Here is a 21,726-nt window from a genome sequence, read left to right as displayed (position 1 = left end):
CCTGTCACTTATACAGCCAGGTATTACACTGCGCCTGTCACATATACAGCCAGGTATTACAGTTACACTGCGCCTGTCACTTATACAGCCAGGTATTACAGTTACACTGCACCTCTCACTTATACAGCCAGATATTAGTTACACTGCGCCTCTCACTTATACAGCCAGGTATTACAGTTACACTGCGCCTGTCACTTATACAGCCAGATATTACAGTTACACTGCGCCTGTCAGCTATACAGCCAGGTATTACAGTTACACTGCGCCTGTCACTTATACAGCCAGATATTAGTTACACTGCGCCTATCACTTATACAGCCAGGTATTACAGTTACACTGCGCCTCTCACTTATACAGCCAGATATTACACTGCGCCTGTCACTTATACAGCCAGGTATTACAGTTACACTGCGCCTGTCACTTATACAGCCAGGTATTACAGTTACACTGCGCCTGTCACTTATACAGCCAGGTATTACACTGCGCCTGTCACTTATACAGCCAGGTATTACAGTTACACTGCGCCTGTCACTTATACAGCCAGGTATTAGTTACACTGCGCCTGTCACTTATACAGCCAGGTATTACAGTTACACTGCGTCTGTCACCTATACAGCCAGGAATTACAGTTACACTGCGCCTGTCACTTATACAGCCAGATATTACACTGCGCCTGTCACTTATACAGCCAGGTATTAGTTACACTGCGCCTGTCACTTATACAGCCAGGTATTACAGTTACACTGAGTCTGTCACCTATACAGCCAGGTATTACAGTTATACTGCTCCTGTCACTTATACAGCCAGGTATTACAGTTACAGTGCTTCTTTCACTTATACAGCCAGGTATTACAGTTACAGTGCTCCTGTCACCTATACAGCCAGGTATTAGTTACAGTGCTCCTGTCACCTATACAGCCAGGTATTACAGTTATAGTGCTCCTGTCACTTATACAGCCAGGTATTACAGTTACACTGCGCCTGTTACTTATACAGCCAGGTATTACAGTTACAGTGCTCCTGTCACCTATGCAGCCAGGTATTACAGATACACTGCGCCTGTCACTTATACAGCCAGATATTACAGTTATACTGCTCCTGTCACTTATACAGCCAGATATTACAGTTATACTGCTCCTGTCACTTATACAGCCAGATATTACACTGCGCCTGTCACTTATACAGCCAGGTATTAGTTACACTGCGCCTGTCACCTATACAGCCAGGTATTACAGTTACACTGCACCTCTCACTTATACAGCCAGGTATTACAGTGCGCCTGTCACTTATACAGCCAGGTATTATAGTTACAGTGCGCCTGTCACCTATACAGCCAGGTATTAGTTACACTGCGCCTGCCACTTATACAGCCAGGTATTACACTGCGCCTGTCACTTATACAGCCAGGTATTACAGATACACTGCGCCTGTCACTTATACAGCCAGGTATTACACTGCGCCTGTCACATATACAGCCAGGTATTACAGTTACACTGCGCCTGTCACTTATACAGCCAGGTATTACAGTTACACTGCACCTCTCACTTATACAGCCAGATATTAGTTACACTGCGCCTCTCACTTATACAGCCAGGTATTACAGTTACACTGCGCCTGTCACTTATACAGCCAGATATTACAGTTACACTGCGCCTGTCAGCTATACAGCCAGGTATTACAGTTACACTGCGCCTGTCACTTATACAGCCAGATATTAGTTACACTGCGCCTATCACTTATACAGCCAGGTATTACAGTTACACTGCGCCTCTCACTTATACAGCCAGATATTACACTGCGCCTGTCACTTATACAGCCAGGTATTACAGTTACACTGCGCCTGTCACTTATACAGCCAGGTATTACAGTTACACTGCGCCTGTCACTTATACAGCCAGGTATTACACTGCGCCTGTCACTTATACAGCCAGGTATTACAGTTACACTGCGCCTGTCACTTATACAGCCAGGTATTAGTTACACTGCGCCTGTCACTTATACAGCCAGGTATTACAGTTACACTGCGTCTGTCACCTATACAGCCAGGAATTACAGTTACACTGCGCCTGTCACTTATACAGCCAGATATTACACTGCGCCTGTCACTTATACAGCCAGGTATTAGTTACACTGCGCCTGTCACTTATACAGCCAGGTATTACAGTTACACTGAGTCTGTCACCTATACAGCCAGGTATTACAGTTATACTGCTCCTGTCACTTATACAGCCAGGTATTACAGTTACAGTGCTTCTTTCACTTATACAGCCAGGTATTACAGTTACAGTGCTCCTGTCACCTATACAGCCAGGTATTAGTTACAGTGCTCCTGTCACCTATACAGCCAGGTATTACAGTTATAGTGCTCCTGTCACTTATACAGCCAGGTATTACAGTTACACTGCGCCTGTTACTTATACAGCCAGGTATTACAGTTACAGTGCTCCTGTCACCTATGCAGCCAGGTATTACAGATACACTGCGCCTGTCACTTATACAGCCAGATATTACAGTTATACTGCTCCTGTCACTTATACAGCCAGATATTACAGTTATACTGCTCCTGTCACTTATACAGCCAGATATTACACTGCGCCTGTCACTTATACAGCCAGGTATTAGTTACACTGCGCCTGTCACCTATACAGCCAGGTATTACAGTTACACTGCACCTCTCACTTATACAGCCAGGTATTACAGTGCGCCTGTCACTTATACAGCCAGGTATTATAGTTACAGTGCGCCTGTCACCTATACAGCCAGGTATTAGTTACACTGCGCCTGCCACTTATACAGCCAGGTATTACACTGCGCCTGTCACTTATACAGCCAGGTATTACAGATACACTGCGCCTGTCACTTATACAGCCAGGTATTACACTGCGCCTGTCACATATACAGCCAGGTATTACAGTTACACTGCGCCTGTCACTTATACAGCCAGGGATTACAGTTACACTGCACCTCTCACTTATACAGCCAGATATTAGTTACACTGCGCCTCTCACTTATACAGCCAGGTATTACAGTTACACTGCGCCTGTCACTTATACAGCCAGATATTACAGTTACACTGCGCCTGTCAGCTATACAGCCAGGTATTACAGTTACACTGCGCCTGTCACTTATACAGCCAGATATTAGTTACACTGCGCCTATCACTTATACAGCCAGGTATTACAGTTACACTGCGCCTCTCACTTATACAGCCAGATATTACACTGCGCCTGTCACTTATACAGCCAGGTATTACAGTTACACTGCGCCTGTCACTTATACAGCCAGGTATTACAGTTACACTGCGCCTGTCACTTATACAGCCAGATATTACACTGCGCCTGTCACTTATACAGCCAGGTATTACAGTTACACTGCACCTCTCACTTATACAGCCAGATATCAGTTACACTGCGCCTGTCACTTATACAGCCAGGTATTACAGTTACACTGCGCCTGTCACTTATACAGCCAGGTATTAGTTACACTGCGCCTGTCACTTATACAGCCAGGTATTAGTTATAATGCACCTGTCACTTATACAGCCAGGTATTACACTGCGCCTGTCACTTATACAGCCAGGTATTAGTTACACTGCGCCTGTCACTTATACAGCCAGGTATTACAGTTACACTGCGTCTGTCACCTATACAGCCAGGTATTACAGTTACACTGCGCCTGTCACTTATACAGCCAGGTATTACAGTTACACTGCGCCTGTCACTTATACAGCCAGGTATTAGTTATAATGCACCTGTCACTTATACAGCCAGGTATTACACTGCGCCTGTCACTTATACAGCCAGGTATTAGTTACACTGCGCCTGTCACTTATACAGCCAGGTATTACAGTTACACTGCGTCTGTCACCTATACAGCCAGGAATTACAGTTACACTGCGCCTGTCACTTATACAGCCAGATATTACACTGCGCCTGTCACTTATACAGCCAGGTATTAGTTACACTGCGCCTGTCACTTATACAGCCAGGTATTACAGTTACACTGAGTCTGTCACCTATACAGCCAGGTATTACAGTTATACTGCTCCTGTCACTTATACAGCCAGGTATTACAGTTACAGTGCTTCTTTCACTTATACAGCCAGGTATTACAGTTACAGTGCTCCTGTCACCTATACAGCCAGGTATTAGTTACAGTGCTCCTGTCACCTATACAGCCAGGTATTACAGTTATAGTGCTCCTGTCACTTATACAGCCAGGTATTACAGTTACACTGCGCCTGTTACTTATACAGCCAGGTATTACAGTTACAGTGCTCCTGTCACCTATGCAGCCAGGTATTACAGATACACTGCGCCTGTCACTTATACAGCCAGATATTACAGTTATACTGCTCCTGTCACTTATACAGCCAGATATTACAGTTATACTGCTCCTGTCACTTATACAGCCAGATATTACACTGCGCCTGTCACTTATACAGCCAGGTATTAGTTACACTGCGCCTGTCACCTATACAGCCAGGTATTACAGTTACACTGCACCTCTCACTTATACAGCCAGGTATTACAGTGCGCCTGTCACTTATACAGCCAGGTATTATAGTTACAGTGCGCCTGTCACCTATACAGCCAGGTATTAGTTACACTGCGCCTGCCACTTATACAGCCAGGTATTACACTGCGCCTGTCACTTATACAGCCAGGTATTACAGATACACTGCGCCTGTCACTTATACAGCCAGGTATTACACTGCGCCTGTCACATATACAGCCAGGTATTACAGTTACACTGCGCCTGTCACTTATACAGCCAGGTATTACAGTTACACTGCACCTCTCACTTATACAGCCAGATATTAGTTACACTGCGCCTCTCACTTATACAGCCAGGTATTACAGTTACACTGCGCCTGTCACTTATACAGCCAGATATTACAGTTACACTGCGCCTGTCAGCTATACAGCCAGGTATTACAGTTACACTGCGCCTGTCACTTATACAGCCAGATATTAGTTACACTGCGCCTATCACTTATACAGCCAGGTATTACAGTTACACTGCGCCTCTCACTTATACAGCCAGATATTACACTGCGCCTGTCACTTATACAGCCAGGTATTACAGTTACACTGCGCCTGTCACTTATACAGCCAGGTATTACAGTTACACTGCGCCTGTCACTTATACAGCCAGATATTACACTGCGCCTGTCACTTATACAGCCAGGTATTACAGTTACACTGCACCTCTCACTTATACAGCCAGATATCAGTTACACTGCGCCTGTCACTTATACAGCCAGGTATTACAGTTACACTGCGCCTGTCACCTATACAGCCAGGTATTACAGTTACACTGCACCTCTCACTTATACAGCCAGGTATTAGTTACACTGCGCCTGTCACTTATACAGCCAGGTATTACAGTTACACTGCGTCTGTCACCTATACAGCCAGGTATTACAGTTACACTGCGCCTGTCACTTATACAGCCAGGTATTACAGTTACACTGCGCCTGTCACTTATACAGCCAGGTATTAGTTATAATGCACCTGTCACTTATACAGCCAGGTATTACACTGCGCCTGTCACTTATACAGCCAGGTATTAGTTACACTGCGCCTGTCACTTATACAGCCAGGTATTACAGTTACACTGCGCCTGTCACTTATACAGCTAGATATTAGTTACACTGCGCCTCTCACTTATACAGCCAGGTATTACAGTTACACTGCGCCTGTCACTTATACAGCCAGGTATTAGTTATAATGCACCTGTCACTTATACAGCCAGGTATTACACTGCGCCTGTCACTTATACAGCCAGGTATTAGTTACACTGCGCCTCTCACTTATACAGCTAGATATTACAGTTACACTGCGCCTGTCACTTATACAGCCAGGTATTAGTTACACTGCGCCTGTCACTTATACAGCCAGGTATTAGTTACACTGCGCCTGTCACTTATACAGCCAGATATTAGTTACACTGCGTCTGTCACTTATACAGCCAGGTATTACAGTGCGCCTGTCACTTATACAGCCAGGTATTAGTTACACTGCGTCTGTCACTTATACAGCCAGATATTACACTGCGCCTGTCACTTATACAGCCAGGTATTAGTTACACTGCGTCTGTCACTTATACAGCCAGGTATTACAGTGCGCCTGTCACTTATACAGCCAGGTATTAGTTACACTGCGTCTGTCACTTATACAGCCAGGTATTACAGTGCTCCTGTCACTTATACAGCCAGGTATTAGTTACACTGCGTCTGTCACTTATACAGCCAGATATTACACTGCGCCTGTCACTTATACAGCCAGATATTAGTTACACTGCGTCTGTCACTTATACAGCCAGGTATTACAGTGCGCCTGTCACTTATACAGCCAGGTATTAGTTACACTGCGTCTGTCACTTATACAGCCAGATATTACACTGCGCCTGTCACTTATACAGCCAGGTATTAGTTACACTGCGCCTGTCACTTATACAGCCAGGTATTACAGTTACAATGCACCTCTCACTTATACAGCCAGATATTACAGTTACACTGCGCCTCTCACTTATACAGCCAGGTATTAGTTATAATGCACCTGTCACTTATACAGCCAGGTATTACACTGCGCCTGTCACTTATACAGCCAGGTATTAGTTACACTGCGCCTCTCACTTATACAGCCAGGTATTACAGTTACACTGCGTCTGTCACTTATACAGCCAGGTATTACAGTTACACTGCGCCTGTCACTTATACAGCCAGGTATTACAGTTACACTGCGCCTGTCACTTATACAGCCAGATATTAGTTACACTGCGCCTGTCACTTATACAGCCAGGTATTACAGTTACACTGCGCCTGTCACTTATACAGCCAGGTATTAGTTACACTGCACCTCTCACTTATACAGCCAGATATTAGTTACACTGCACCTCTCACTTATACAGCCAGATATTAGTTACACTGCACCTCTCACTTATACAGCCAGATATTAGTTACACTGCGCCTCTCACTTATACAGCCAGATATTAGTTACACTGCGCCTCTCACTTATACAGCCAGATATTAGTTACACTGCGCCTGTCACTTATACAGCCAGGTATTACAGTTACACTGCGCCTGTCACTTATACAGCCAGGTATTACAGTTACACTGCGCCTGTCACTTATACAGCCAGATATTAGTTACACTGCGCCTCTCACTTATACAGCCAGGTATTACAGTTACACTGCGCCTGTCACTTATACAGCCAGGTATTACAGTTACACTGCGCCTGTCACTTATACAGCCAGGTATTAGTTATAATGCACCTGTCACTTATACAGCCAGATATTAGTTACACTGCGCCTCTCACTTATACAGCCAGGTATTACAGTTACACTGCGCCTGTCACTTATACAGCCAGGTATTAGTTACACTGCACCTCTCACTTATACAGCCAGATATTAGTTACACTGCACCTCTCACTTATACAGCCAGATATTAGTTACACTGCACCTCTCACTTATACAGCCAGATATTAGTTACACTGCGCCTCTCACTTATACAGCCAGATATTAGTTACACTGCGCCTGTCACTTATACAGCCAGGTATTACAGTTACACTGCGCCTGTCACTTATACAGCCAGGTATTACAGTTACACTGCGCCTGTCACTTATACAGCCAGATATTAGTTACACTGCGCCTCTCACTTATACAGCCAGGTATTACAGTTACACTGCGCCTGTCATTTATACAGCCAGGTATTACAGTTACACTGCGCCTGTCACTTATACAGCCAGGTATTAGTTATAATGCACCTGTCACTTATACAGCCAGGTATTACACTGCGCCTGTCACTTATACAGCCAGGTATTAGTTACACTGCGCCTCTCACTTATACAGCTAGATATTACAGTTACACTGCGCCTGTCACTTATACAGCCAGGTATTAGTTACACTGTGCCTGTCACTTATACAGCCAGGTATTAGTTACACTGCGCCTGTCACTTATACAGCCAGGTATTACAGTGCGCCTGTCACTTATACAGCCAGGTATTAGTTACACTGCGCCTGTCACTTATACAGCCAGATATTACAGTTACACTGCGCCTGTCACTTATACAGCCAGGTATTACAGTTACACTGCGCCTGTCACTTATACAGCCAGGTATTACAGTTACACTGCGCCTGTCACTTATACAGCCAGATATTAGTTACACTGCGCCTCTCACTTATACAGCCAGGTATTACAGTTACACTGCGCCTGTCATTTATACAGCCAGGTATTACAGTTACACTGCGCCTGTCACTTATACAGCCAGGTATTAGTTATAATGCACCTGTCACTTATACAGCCAGGTATTACACTGCGCCTGTCACTTATACAGCCAGGTATTAGTTACACTGCGCCTCTCACTTATACAGCTAGATATTACAGTTACACTGCGCCTGTCACTTATACAGCCAGGTATTAGTTACACTGCGCCTGTCACTTATACAGCCAGGTATTAGTTACACTGCGCCTGTCACTTATACAGCCAGGTATTAGTTACACTGCGCCTGTCACTTATACAGCCAGGTATTACAGTGCGCCTGTCACTTATACAGCCAGGTATTAGTTACACTGCGCCTGTCACTTATACAGCCAGATATTACAGTTACACTGCGCCTCTCACTTATACAGCCAGGTATTACAGTTACACTGCGCCTCTCACTTATACAGCCAGATATTACAGTTACACTGCGCCTCTCACTTATACAGCCAGGTATTACAGTTACACTGCGCCTGTCACTTATACAGCCAGATATTAGTTACACTGCCCCTGTCACCTATACAGCCAGGTATTACAGATACCTTGATGGCGGATGGCGGTGGATAGGGTGCCTGGTTGGCACACCTGCGGTCAGTGGATAGGGTGCCTGGTGGGCACACCTGCGGTCAGTGGATAGGGTGCTTGGTATGCACACCTGCGGTCAGTGGATAGGGTGCCTGGTGGGCACATCTGCGGTTAGTGGATAGGGTGCTTGGTGGGCACACCTTCGGTCAGTGTATATGCTGCTAGACTGTGCAGGTGTAATACGGTGCAGTTAAGAGCCCCTGTACAACCATTCTGGAGTCTATTATTACACCTGTGAATATATGGGTGTTGTTCATACCTGAGCCCTGTGATCAGATAGTCGCCACCCAGCCAGTGATATCCCGCCCCGTGCAGCCCTGTGATCAGATAGTCGCCACCCAGCCAGTGATATCCCGCCCCGTGCAGCCCTGTGATCAGATAGTCGCCACCCAGCCAGTGATATCCCGCCCCGTGCAGCCCTGTGATCAGATAGTCGCCACCCAGCCAGTGATATCCCGCCCCGTGCAGCCCTGTGATCAGATAGTCGCCACCCAGCCAGTGATATCCCGCCCCGTGCAGCCCTGTGATCAGATAGTCGCCACCCAGCCAGTGATATCCCGCCCCGTGCAGCCCTGTGATCAGATAGTCGCCACCCAGCCAGTGATATCCCGCCCCGTGCAGCCCTGTGATCAGATAGTCGCCACCCAGCCAGTGATATCCCGCCCCGTGCAGCCCTGTGATCAGATAGTCGCCACCCAGCCAGTGATATCCCGCCCCGTGCAGCCCTGTGATCAGATAGTCGCCACCCAGCCAGTGATATCCCGCCCCGTGCAGCCCTGTGATCGGATAGTCGCCACCCAGCCAGTGATATCCCGCCCCGTGTAGCCCTGTGATCGGATAGTCGCCACCCAGCCAGTGATATCCCGCCCCGTGCAGCCCTGTGATCGGATAGTCGCCACCCAGCCAGTGATATCCCGCCCCGTGCAGCCCTGTGATCGGATAGTCGCCACGCAGCCAGTGATATCCCGCCCCGTGCAGCCCTGTGATCGGATAGTCGCCACCCAGCCAGGGATATTCCGCCCCGTGCAGCCCTGTGATCGGATAGTCGCCACCCAGCCAGTGATATCCCGCCCCGTGCAGCCCTGTGATCAGATAGTCGCCACCCAGCCAGTGATATCCCGCCCCGTGATCAGATAGTCGCCACCCAGCCAGTGATATCCCGCCCCGTGCAGCCCTGTGATCAGATAGTCGCCACCCAGCCAGTGATATCCCACCCCGTGCAGCCCTGTGATCAGATAGTCGCCACCCAGCCAGTGATATCCCGCCCCGTGCAGCCCTGTGATCAGATAGTCGCCACCCAGCCAGTGATATCCCTCCCTGTGCAGCCCTGTGATCAGATAGTCGCCACCCAGCCAGTGATATCCCGCCCTGTGATCAGATAGTCGCCACCCAGCCAGTGATATCCCGCCCCGTGCAGCCCTGTGATCAGATAGTCGCCACCCAGCCAGTGATATCCCGCCCCGTGCAGCCCTGTGATCACATAGTCGCCACCCAGCCAGTGATATCCCGCCCCGTGCAGCCCTGTGATCAGATAGTCGCCACCCAGCCAGTGATATCCTGCCCCGTGCAGCCCTGTGATCAGATAGTCGCCACCCAGCCAGTGATATCCCGCCCCGTGCAGCTCTGTGATCAGATAGTCGCCACCCAGCCAGTGATATCCCGCCCCGTGCAGCTCTGTGATCAGATAGTTGCCACCCAGCCAGTGATATCCCGCCCTATGCAGCCCTGTGATCAGATAGTCGCCACCCAGCCAGTGATATCCCGCCCCGTGCAGCCCTGTGATCAGATAGTCGCCACCCAGCCAGTGATATCCCACCCCGTGCAGCCCTGCGATTAGCTGCAAATCCATTCCCCAGCATGCGCAGTCTATGTGTAATCCTGCACCTGTTTGCCCAGTGCAATAGAAACAGGCTGATCAGGGGCGGAGATGACGTCACGCACCCTCCCTGAAAACTACTGAGCATGTCTGTGTTTTCCCTGACACTCCCAGGAACAGGCCGTTACCGCCCACAAACGCTGCCTTCCTGTCAATTAACCTGCATACGGCCAGCAATTGATAAAAGATGCTGTTGGCCTTGCGCATGTGTACTACGAGCAGTATGCATGTGCAGTCTATCCGTAATCACCAGGCTTGTGAATAACCGCCTTTAATCCAGAGCTTCTGTGTTATTGATGTTTCTGTTCCGTTCCATGCAGTAAAACCAGGATATCCTTTTCTGTTTGATTTGTAGATCAAACAAAGCAGCCTAGCAATATTTATGCATAAACCTTCCATCGTGAATATGTCACCTTTGATCTTAGGCCGCTATTTTTCCTAGACCGTTATCAGCTCCAGATCAGGGACTGACGCCTTATCTCTGGGTGTTCTCTACTCTAGACCCTACCTATTTACATATGTGATCTCAGGAACGGAAAAATGGACGCAATGGTTCAGGGGATTCCCTTTGTCCTAGACCAAGGGAGATTGGCCCCACACTTGCACCTGCGGTCAGTAGGTCGGGTATCTGGTAAGCACACCTGCGGTCAGTAGGTCGGGTATCTGGTACGTGCACCTGCGGTCAGTAGGTCGGGTATCTGGTACGTGCACCTGCGGTCGGTAGGTCGGGTATCTGGTACGTGCACCTGCGGTCGGTAGGTCGGGTATCTGGTATGTGCACCTGCGGTCAGTAGGTCGGGTATCTGGTATGTGCACCTGCGGTCAGTAGGTCGGGTATCCCGGTACGTGCACATGCGGTCAGTAGGTCGGGTATCTGGTACGTGCACCTGCGGTCAGTAGGTCGGGTATCTGGTACGTGCACCTGCGGTCGGTAGGTCGGGTATCTGGTAAGCACACCTGCGGTCAGTAGGTCGGGTATCTGGTACGTGCACCTGCGGTCGGTAGGTCGGGTATCTGGTATGTGCACCTGCGGTCAGTAGGTCGGGTATCTGGTATGTGCACCTACGGTCAGTAGGTCGGGTATCTGGTACGTGCACCTGCGGTCAGTAGGTCGGGTATCTGGTACGTGCACCTGCGGTCAGTAGGTCGGGTATCTGGTATGTGCACCTGCGGTCAGTAGGTCGGGTATCTGGTACGTGCACCTGCGGTCAGTAGGTCGGGTATCTAGTATGTGCACCTGCGGTCAGTAGGTCGAGTATCTGGTACGTGCACCTGCGGTCAGTAGGTCGGGTATCTGGTACGTGCACCTGCGGTCAGTAGGTCGGGTATCTGGTACGTGCACCTGCGGTCAGTATTTCGGGTATCTGGTACGTGCAATGGCGGTCAGTAGGTCGGGTATCTGGTACGTGCACCTGCGGTCAGTAGGTCGGTATCTGGTATGTGCACCTGCGGTCAGTAGGTCGGGTATCCCGGTACGTGCACCTGCGGTCAGTAGGTCGGGTATCTGGTATGTGCACCTGCGGTCAGTAGGTCGGGTATCTGGTACGTGCACCTGCGGTCAGTAGGTCGGTATCTGGTACGTGCACATGCGGTCAGTATTTCGGGTATCTGGTACGTGCAATGGCGGTCAGTAGGTCGGGTATCTGGTACGTGCAACTGCGGTCAGTAGGTCGGGTATCTGGTACGTGCACCTGCGGTCAGTAGGTCGGTATCTGGTACGTGCAACTGCGGTCGGTAGGTCGGGTATCTGGTAAGCGCATCTGCGGTCAGTAGGTCGGTATCTGGTACGTGCACATGCGGTCGGTAGGTCGGGTATCTTGTAAGCGCATCTGCGGTCAGTAGGTCGGGTATCTCGGTACGTGCACATGTGGTTGGTAGGTCGGGTATCCCAGTACGTGCACATGCGATCGGTAGGTCGGGTATCTGGTACGTGCACATGCGGTCGGGTATCTGGTACGTGCACCTGCGGTCGGTAGGTCGGGTATCCCGGTACGTGCACATGCGGTCGGTAGGTCGGGTATCCCGGTACGTGCACATGCGGTCGGTAGGTCGGGTATCCTGGTACGTGCACATGCGGTCGGTAGGTCGGGTATCTGGTACGTGTACCTGCGGTCGGTAGGTCGGGTATCTGGTACGTGCACCTGCGGTCGGTAGGTCGGGTATCCCGGTACGTGCACATGCGGTTGGTAGGTCGGGTATCCCGGTACGTGCACATGCGGTCAGTAGGTCGAGTATCTGGTACGGGAACCAGCGGGCAATAGGTCGGGTATCTGGTACGTGCACCTGCGGTCAGTAGGTCGGGTATCTGGTAAGCGCATCTACGGTCAGTAGGTCGGGTATCTGGTAAGCGCACCTGCGGTCAGTAGGTCGGGTATCTGGTACGTGCACCTGCGGTCAGTAGGTCGGGTATCTGGTATGTGCACCTGCGGTCAGTAGGTCGGGTATCTGGTAAGCACATCTACGGTCAGTAGGTCGGGTATCTGGTAAGCGCATCTACGGGCAGTAGGTCGGGTATCTGGTACGTGAACCTGCGGTCGGTAGGTCGGGTATCTGGTATGTGCACCTGCGGTCAGTAGGTCGGGTATCTGGTACGTGCACCTGCGGTCGGTAGGTCGGGTATCTGGTACGTGCAACTGCGGTCAGTAGGTTGGGTATCTGGTACGTGCACCTGCGGTCGGTAGGTCGGGTATCTGGTATGTGCAACTGCGGTCAGTAGGTTGGGTATCTGGTACGTGCAATGGCGGTTGGTAGGTCGGTTATCTGGTACAGGAACCTGCGGTCAGTAGGTCGGGTATCTGGTACAGGAACCTGCGGTCGGTAGGTTGGGTATCTTGTACAGGAATCTGTGGTCGGTTAGGTCGGGTATCTGGTACAAGAACCTGCGGTCGGGTAACTGGTACAGGAACCTGCGGTCGGTTAGGTCGGGTATCTGGTACAAGAACCTGCGGTCGGTAGGTTCGGGTATCTGGTATGTGCAACTGCGGTCAGTAGGTTGGGTATCTGGTACGTGCAATGGCGGTTGGTAGTTCGGTTATCTGGTACAGGAACCTGCGGTCAGTAGGTCGGGTATCTGGTACAGGAACCTGCGGTCGGTAGGTCGGGTGTCTGGTACAGGAACCTGCGGTCGGTAGGTTGGGTATCTGGTACAGGAATCTGTGGTCGGTTAGGTCGGGTATCTGGTACAAGAACCTGCGGTCGGTAGGTTGGGTATCTGGTTCAGGAATCTGTGGTCGGTTAGGTCGGGTATCTGGTACAAGAACCTGCGGTCGGTAGGTTGGGTATCTGGTACAGGAATCTGTGGTCGGTTAGGTCGGGTATCTGGTACAAGAACCTGCGGTCGGTAGGTTGGGTATCTGGTACAGGAATCTGTGGTCGATTAGGTCGGGTATCTGGTACAAGAACCTGCGGTCGGTAGGTCGGGTAACTGGTACAGGAACCTGCGGTCGGTTAGGTCGGGTAACTGGTACAGGAACCTGCGGTCGGTTAGGTCGGGTATCTGGTACAAGAACCTGCGGTCGGTAGGTTTGGGTATCTGGTATGTGACCATTGAATGAATTCTTCGGCAGCAACGTTATACGAGGGGCTGTGTCTCCGTTACACGTGGTTGTGAAGCGAAATGGTGGGGGGGGGGGGGGGGGGGCATTTGTGTGACTGTTGCTTAACGAGTCAATCAGAATCATACCCTCAAATGTGAAGGCGAATGAACCTGAATCACTCCCTTAGTTCATGTATAAATAGATGTATTTTAAGTCTGAAGCTATATGTGTATGTATTTATGTATGTGTGTATGTATGTGTGTGTGTGTGTGTGTGTGTAACATATATATATATATATATATATATATATATATATATATATATATATATATATATATATATATATACTGGTTGGTTAGTACACCTTTAAAATATGTGTCTGGTAGAACCTGAATCTCTGCCTTTCCGGGCTGACACCTGGCTGCATGTGAGCAGCTGGTGGGTGTGGTCAGTGCCTGCTCTGTGAGTGCAGCTTGTTGTCTCACCTGTTATACGGAGCCTGTACAGGTGGAGGGGTCTCAGGAGCTGAATGAGGGTCCGCTGATCTGTGGGTGAGTGCTGTATATTGGGGGGTCCTGACTTATATGTGGTGTGGTGTGGTGTTGGTGTTTGTTACATGTTAATATAAAGTGTCAGGCTAGAAGTAGGATGTGCCTGTTTTGTGTTTGGGTAGCACAGTGGTGCGTAGCGTCCGGTATCCTGCCCTCACACTGCCTGGAATATGGGGGGACTGGATGTATGTATGTGAATACCTATTTCCGTACAATAGTGTGACGTGCATATAACTACAGTGTGTAAGGTATGTCAGACGTTCCCTCATTGTTCTGTGTGTGACGGCGGAGCTATTGGGAACTGCCTCTGTGATTCTGATTCTCTGTGGAAACTCTTTTCTGATGCTTCTGTGAGTTGCATTAGTTTCCAAGATGGCAGCTCCCACTGTCCTGTGTCTACCATGGCGGTGCCCAAGTGGGAGCGGTGGTCTGTGATATGTGCAGCATGAATGGAGTAGTGACTTCATGTTTCCAATTGTAAAGCGCAACGGAATCTGCTGCACCATATAAGACGCTGTAACGGAATCTGCTGCGCTATATAAGACACTGTAACGGGAATCTGCTGCGCTATATAAGACGCTGTAACGGAATCTGCTGCGCTATATAAGACACTGTAACGGAATCTGCTGCGCTATATAAGACGCTGTAACGGCATCTGCTGCGGTATATAAGACGCTGTAACGGAATCTGCTGCGCTATATAAGACACTGTAACGGAATCTGCTGCGCTATATAAGACACTGTAACGGAATATGCGCGCTATATAAGACACTGTAACGGAATCTGCTGCGCTATATAAGACACTGTAACGGGAATCTGCTGCGCTATATAAGACGCTGTAACGGAATCTGCTGCGCTATATAAGACACTGTAACGGAATCTGCTGCGCTATATAAGACGCTGTAACGGCATCTGCTGCGGTATATAAGACACTGTAACGGAATCTGCTGCGCTATATAAGACACTGTAACGGAATCTGCTGCGCTATATAAGACACTGTAACGGAATCTGCTGCGCTATATAAGACACTGTAACGGAATCTGCTGCGCTATATAAGACACTGTAACGGAATCTGCTGCTCTATATAAGACACTGTAACGGAATCTGCTGCGCTATATAAGACACTGTAACGGAATCTGCTGCACTATATAAGACACTGTAACGGAATCTGCTGCGGTATATAAGACGCTGTAACGGAATCTGCTGCGCTATATAAGACACTGTAACGGAATCTGCTGCGCTATATAAGACACTGTAACGGAATATGCGCGCTATATAAGACACTGTAACGGAATCTGCTGCTATATAAGACGCTGTAACGGAATCTGCTGCACTATATAAGACGCTGCACTATATAAGACGCTGTAACGGAATCTGCTGCGCTATATAAGACGCTGTAACAGAATCTGCTGCGCTATATAAGACACTGTACCGGAATCTGCTGCGCTATATAAGAAACTGTAACAGAATCTGCTGCGCTATATAAGACACTGTACCGGAATCTGCTGCGCTATATAAGAAACTGTAACGGAATCTGCTGCGCTATATAAGACGCTGTAACGGAATCTGCTGCGCTATATAAGACGCTGTAACGGAATCTGCTGCGCTATATAAGACGCTGTAACGGAATCTGCTGCGCTATATAAGACGCTGTAACGGAATCTGCTGCGCTATATAAGACACTGTAACGGAATCTGCTGCGCTATATAAGACACCGTAACGGAATCTGCTGCGCTATATAACACACCGTAACGGAATCTGCTGCGCTATATAAGACGCTGTAACGGAATCTGCTGCGCTATATAAGACGCTGTAACGGAATCTGCTGCGCTATATAAGACGCTGTAACGGAATCTGCTGCGCTATATAAGACGCTGTAACGGAATCTGCTGCGGTATATAAGACGCTGTAACGGAATCTGCTGTGCTATATAAGAAACTGTAATGGAATCTGCTCCGCTATATAAGACGCTGTAACGGAATCTGCTGCGCTATATAAGACGCTGTAACGGAATCTGCTGCGCTATATAAGACGCTGTAACGGAATCTGCTGCGCTATATAAGACGCTGTAACGGAATCTGCTGCGCTATATAAGACGCTGTAACGGAATCTGCTGCGCTATATAAGACGCTGTAACGGAATCTGCTGCGCTATATAAGACGCTGTAATGGAATCTGCTGCGCTATATAAGACGCTGTAACGGAATCTGCTGCGCTATAAAAGACGCTGTAACGGAATCTGCTGCGCTATATAAGACGCTGTAACGGAATCTGCTGCGCTATATAAGACGCTGTAACGGAATCTGCTGCGCTATATAAGACGCTGTAACGGAATCTGCTGCGCTATATAAGGCGCTGTACCGGAATCTGCTGCGCTATATAAGACACTGTAACGGAAACTGCTGCGCTATATAAGACGCTGTAACGGAATCTGCTGCGCTATATAAGACGCTGTAAGTAAATAAATAAATTACTTCCATTTCCGGTCATAGGTGATCTGTGTTGAGTTTATATGTCCCACGAATGAAGGAAATATTCCCTGTAAATAGATGTGTTATATTGGGGGTGATTCATGTCAGCTCGCAATCATGCAAATTTGGTCCAGGGACCGATCGTGCGGGTCATTGTACGAACGCCTTCAGCGAGTAGCACACTCAGAATGGGTAGGGATCGGGTGGGTGCAGACATCGTCCCGGAGCAGGGGATCGCTCAGCGGTTTATGGGTGTTCCCCTGGGGACCTAAACGGGCCGATGCCTGGCTTCTCAGGATAGCAGCCGCCCGCCCCATCTACATCCAGGCGCTCGTAAAGAAGTCAGCCGAGAGACTTTTATTTGTGAAGCGAATGTACGCTGGTTACCGAACCAACGTGAATTGCCCCCATTGCTGTTGACAATGACTGCCAGGCCCTTTTCCAGCCCGGCCCGCCCTAGGCCTCACTTTAATGTGCAGTTGTCCTTGTACCTTGTCAGTGGCAGAGGCCTGCGATGCGTCACGTCACCAGCCTGCTGATTACAGCGCATATTCCCATGTGCCGGCATATAGGCCTTCTGTCTAACCCATCTTCATTCACACCTGAGCATGTATTACCAGCTCAGAACATTGGGGGCCCCATAGCAACATATCAAACAGGCTCCCGCCCCAATGATGCTAGAAATACACCTCTCCTCAGCAGGGGTTATTGTAATGCCACATAGTAGTGTCCTAGTTCATGTTATGTCACATTGTATGACTGACAGTACACATTATGCCATACAATACTGCCTCCATTCCATACTGTGCCACATTACCATTCTCTAACCAAGTAATGACTCCCAGATCATCTTATACCATACTGGCCTATTAAACTACTGATTTTACGGTAGTCTACCTCCAGCAGCCCCACTTATCTCCAGGCCCCATAGCAGCTGCACCCCTGTATATAACACATGTAACTGTGACAGGGAAGGTGGCCCCTCTCCGCTCTGGGCCCATAACAGCTGCCCTCCCTGCACCTATGGTAGTTACACCCTGTATATAACACATGTAACTGTGACAGGGAAGGTGGCCCCTCTCAGCCCTGGGCCCCATAGCAGCTGCACTCCCTGCACCCAGGGCCGGATTAACAATGGGCCTGAAGGAGCTACAGCTCCAGGCCCACTCTCCAAATAGGCCCATTTTGTAGCTGAGGGCCAGGGCTTTCCAACAAGCCCAGCCCTGCATCTCTAGCCCCCCGGGAACTGGAGATACCGACAGGCAAACCTGGAACGTTTTCCCCATAGGATAACATGGGACCCGCTAATTCCGACCTCCACCCGGTTCCAACGGCTGCCAGTTCCCCCTCCAGCATCACAGAAGCTCGAGGTTGATCCCGTCGAACCCAAATCACTGGGCCTTCATTCTGATACCTGGTCCATATGGGTTCATTGGTTCTAGAGATATTTTTTTTCATTACTGAAATGTAATTTCATGGCTGTTCATGTTGTTTGAGGACAGATTTCTCTGGAACCAAATAGCCCAGTTTCACGGGACCAAAATCATTCGAAGCCTACATGTAAATGGGTCAGTTGGTTTTGAAGATATAGCTGGTTGTTTAAAGGGGGGCGGGGGTGGTTTTCTCTACCCCTCACACCAGAAAATGCAGGGACTAGGCTGGTGTAAAAGGGGCCAGTCCGGGAATGTCCCTGCATGATCCTGGGACCAAATTCCTGGATAAGTCCCTGTATTTTCTGGTGTGAAAGGGGTATGATTTCAAATAGCCGGGACCTGCAGTGCTCTGAGTACAGCCGGGCAGCCCCCTGCTCTCTGCCCGGCTGTCAATGGCTGTCATTTCTGCCCGGCGGCGGCTGTCCCCCAGTTACCACGAGCATGTATTCCCCTTTGGCAATGAGCATCTATTCCCCTTTGGCAATGAGCATGGAACCCCTGGCAATGAGCATGTAGGTAAGCAGCACTTATGTAGCATCATTTTTAATAGGCATTATGGTGTTTGGCATAATACGTAATGAACATTATGGTGTGCGGCTTAACATGTAATGGGCATTATGGTGTAAATTTTTAATGCGTGCCTTCAGCGCGCAATGCCCCTATTTATGAAGCATATTGTGCATTATTGCTCAATCTGTTTGGTATAGTGTGAATTTTGGCTCATTCCATGTGGCATAATGTATAAGAGGCAAGTACAGTATAAGGGGGTTACTATTGTGTTGCATGATTTGTATAAGGGGTATATGGTGTAGTCAGGGCTATTTTTGTGCAGGCTCTAGCAGGAACTGTGGCCCTTATTCTAGTTCACTCTTTCTGACAAAATATTTCTTAGATGGACAAAACCATGTGCACTGCAGGTGAGGCAGGTGTAAAAACCCACCCAAATCTAATTATCTCTGCACAAGTAACACCTGCCTCACATGCAGTGCACATGGTTTTGTCCATCTAAGAAATATTTTGTCAGAAAGAGTGAACTAGAATAAGGGCCACAGTTCCTGCTAGAGCCTGCACAAAAATAGCCCTGAGTGTAGTGAACTTAGGTGACCACATAAAAGGTGCTGAAATGTTGTCTACCAAGTTTTCGGCTTTCAATTTTTTTTTTTATGACTGGAGTGCCGCCTCACCACGCATATATTTTAGGACATCGGCATCCTGTGAGTGCACACCTTTGGAGGGAACCCGCCAATATATCTCCCTGCATTTTTCATATGCCAGCCCCCTGCCTTTTCCAGGCATATATAATTAGTTGAAAGTATTTACACAGATAGAAACACACCCATGAGCAGACCACCCAACCAGAACACTGGTCACACCCCCCCACATTATTAGGTGCTGGCCACTACTGCTATTATTGTGCATAACAGGCCCTTGATCATTTTCAGCTCCAGGCCCATTTAGACCTTAATCTGGCTCTGCCTGCACCTATGGTAGCTACACCCTGTATATAACACATGTATCTGTGACAGGGAAGGTGGCCCCTCTCAGCTCTGGCCCCATAGCAGCTGCACTCCCTGCACCTATGGTAGCTACACCCTGTATATAACACATGTAACTGTGACAGGGAAGGTGGCCCCTCTCAGCTCTGGGCCCCATAGCAGCTGCACCCCCTGCACCTATGGTAGCTACACCCCTGTATATAACACATGTAACTGTGACAGGGAAGGTGGCCCCTCTCAGCTCTGGGCCCCATAGCAGCTGTACCCCCTGCACCTATGGTAGCTACACCCTGTATATAACACATGTATCTGTGACAGGGAAGATGGCCCCTCTCAGCTCTGGGCCCCATAGCAGCTGCACCCCCTGCACCTATGGTAGTTACACCCCTGTATATAACACATGTATCTGTGACAGGGAAGATGGCCCCTCTCAGCTCTGGGCCCCATAGCAGCTGCACCCCCTGCACCTATGGTAGCTACACCCTGTATATAACACATGTATCTGTGACAGGGAAGATGGCCCCTCTCAGCTCTGGGCCCCATAGCAGCTGCACTCCCTGCACCTATGGTAGCTACACCCCTGTATATAACACATGTAACTGTGACAGGGAAGGTGGCCCCTCTCACCTCTGGGCCCCATAGCAGTTGTATTCCCTGCACCTATGGTAGCTACACCCCTGTATATAACACGTAACTGTGACAGGGAAGGTGGCCCCTCTCAGCTCTGGTCCCATAGCAGCTGCACCCCCTGCACCTATGGTAGTTACACCCCTGTATATAACACATGTAACTGTGACAGGGAAGGTGGCCCCTCTCAGCTCTGGGCCCCATAGCAGCTGCACCCCCTGCACCTATGGTAGCTACTCCCTGTATATAACACATGTAACTGTGACCGGGAAGGTGGCCCCTCTCAGCTCTGGGCCCCATAGCAGCTGTACCCCCTGCACCTATGGTAGCTACACCCTGTATATAACACATGTATCTGTGACAGGGAAGGTGGCCCCTCTCAGCTCTGGGCCCCATAGCAGCTGCACCCCCTGCACCTATGGTAGCTACACCCTGTATATAACACATGTAACTGTGACAGGGAAGGTGGCCCCTCTCAGCTCTGGGCCCCATAGCAGCTGCACCCCCTGCACCTATGGTAGCTACACCCCTGTATATAACACATGTAACTGTGACAGGGAAGGTGGCCCCTCTCAGCTCTGGGCCCCATAGCAGCTGTACCCCCTGCACCTATGGTAGCTACACCCTGTATATAACACATGTATCTGTGACAGGGAAGGTGGCCCCTCTCAGCTCTGGGCCCCATAGCAGCTGCACCCCCTGCACCTATGGTAGCTACACCCTGTATATAACACATGTAACTGTGACAGGGAAGGTGGCCCCTCTCAGCTCTGGGCCCCATAGCAGCTGTACCCCCTGCACCTATGGTAGCTACACCCTGTATATAACACATGTATCTGTGACAGGGAAGGTGGCCCCTCTCAGCTCTGGGCCCCATAGCAGCTGCACC

At 49.3% G+C, this 21,726-nt stretch overlaps 1 protein-coding gene across 4 annotated transcripts in view; it reads left to right on the top strand.

Moving 5' to 3' along the window:
* Positions 1 to 21,726, top strand: part of ATP13A2 (ATPase cation transporting 13A2) — a 76,578-nt gene that overhangs the window by 21,050 nt on the left and 33,802 nt on the right. Inside the window, exon 1 of one of the 4 annotated variants that reach the window (XM_083161869.1) lies at positions 14,688 to 14,812. The exons of the other annotated variants lie outside the window; for them this stretch is intronic. The gene's annotated coding sequence lies outside the window, so the exon portion shown is untranslated. Of the gene's footprint in view, positions 1 to 14,687; positions 14,813 to 21,726 lie in introns of those variants that run through there. 4 annotated transcript variants of the gene reach the window in all.

The sequence above is a fragment of the Crinia signifera genome, chromosome 19 (assembly GCF_055691185.1).
Source record: "Crinia signifera chromosome 19, ASM5569118v1, whole genome shotgun sequence".
NCBI classification, from domain to species: Eukaryota; Metazoa; Chordata; class Amphibia; order Anura; family Myobatrachidae; genus Crinia; species Crinia signifera.
Note: the sequence above shows the minus strand (reverse complement) of the source record. Positions and strands in the feature narration are given on the sequence as shown.